The sequence below is a fragment of the Octopus bimaculoides genome, chromosome 25 (assembly GCF_001194135.2).
Source record: "Octopus bimaculoides isolate UCB-OBI-ISO-001 chromosome 25, ASM119413v2, whole genome shotgun sequence".
Lineage (NCBI taxonomy): Eukaryota > Metazoa > Mollusca > Cephalopoda > Octopoda > Octopodidae > Octopus > Octopus bimaculoides.
In genome coordinates, this window is record NC_069005.1 from 6066017 (window position 1) to 6067350 (window position 1334).

Genomic DNA, 1334 nt, shown 5'->3' on the forward strand with positions numbered 1-1334 from the left:
ACTGTGGTTGATTCGTTCGACTAGAATTCTTCATGGATGTACCCCAGCATTGCCGCAGTCTAATGATTAAAACAAGTAAAAGATATGTTATATGACAAAAATAGCAGCCGAGTTTCCTTACACTGTACACTACCGTTTTGAAAAAGGAAGCGCACCTCGTGTAATGTAATCATACAAATAGAAAACATCGACTGGTTTATCGTGTATGGTACGCCTCTGATCTAAAGTCTTCTCAATCAGTGACGACCTACAACGAACTTCGCCGAAAACCAATACGGTACGAAGCAACAACAATGGTTATTTCAACGCCGACACATAAGTTTTGGTGGTAGTCATGGATGGAAAACAATTGATCTGATGTTAATTTAATTATCGCCTCATGGTTAGATGAGGCTCTCAAAAATAAGTCTATAGACTCATTAAAATGTTCCTCCCCACGGAAATCTTTAGTAAAAGGCGAAAGATTTATCCGCTCGGGGTGAAGAGAAACCAGAGTTAATTTCACAGAATTTCACATTCACTATTATACAAAATATCTAAATAACCAACCGCTGATTAAAAGAAGTAATTTTATATATTTAACTAATTCTCTGCACCATAAATCTTAAATATTTTTTAATGTGAACAATTAGTAGTTCATAATAAATATTCTCTACTATATGGTATAACTAGATATTTAAATTTTAATTAATTAATAGTAAATATACCTGATCGACCTTGAGAACGTTCGTCAATTTCTCTCAACTTCCAGGATCACGTGTTTCGAACCCACTTCATAGACGTCCAAAGCTCTATGTTAGTCACGGCCAAACCACGCACCGCGGGACTTTCTAAAAGGGATGCCTAACGAAATATTACTTGATTCCCTTAGTATTTTCGCCCAGGCCTACCCTACGTGATCACTTGACATGCTAGAAATAAAAATCAACTCTCCTTCAAATCGAACCTACGATCTTATGAAAACAGTTGCTGCATGTTGGGTACAGTGGATTAGTCTTAAGTCGACTACGATTGAGAAGACTTGAAATCAGACACGCACTAGCCATGATAATATCACCAACATTAGATTCTTCGGAAGAAAGCAGCAAATGTATACGAAAACAAGGATGGAAAACCCCGGAGAAATGGTACACAAATACAAATAACAGGACATAACAACGTCCCATTTTATATATATATATATATATATATACACGTACGTATTGGTGTTTGCATGTGTCTATCTATCAGTGTTAGTCCTCCTCTACCGCTTGACATCCGGTGTTGGTGTGCTTACGTCCCCGTAACGTAGCGATTCGGCAAAAGGATAACTACAAGAATTTAACAAAATATTA

At 36.9% G+C, this 1334-nt stretch overlaps 1 non-coding gene across 1 annotated transcript; it reads right to left on the bottom strand.

Moving 5' to 3' along the window:
* Nucleotides 1–373: 373 nt before the first annotated feature.
* Nucleotides 374–498, bottom strand: LOC128250844 (U5 spliceosomal RNA). Its single transcript, XR_008266817.1, has one exon. It is a non-coding gene; the product is annotated as a U5 spliceosomal RNA (small nuclear RNA).
* Between the last annotated feature and the right edge of the window lie 836 nt (nucleotides 499–1334).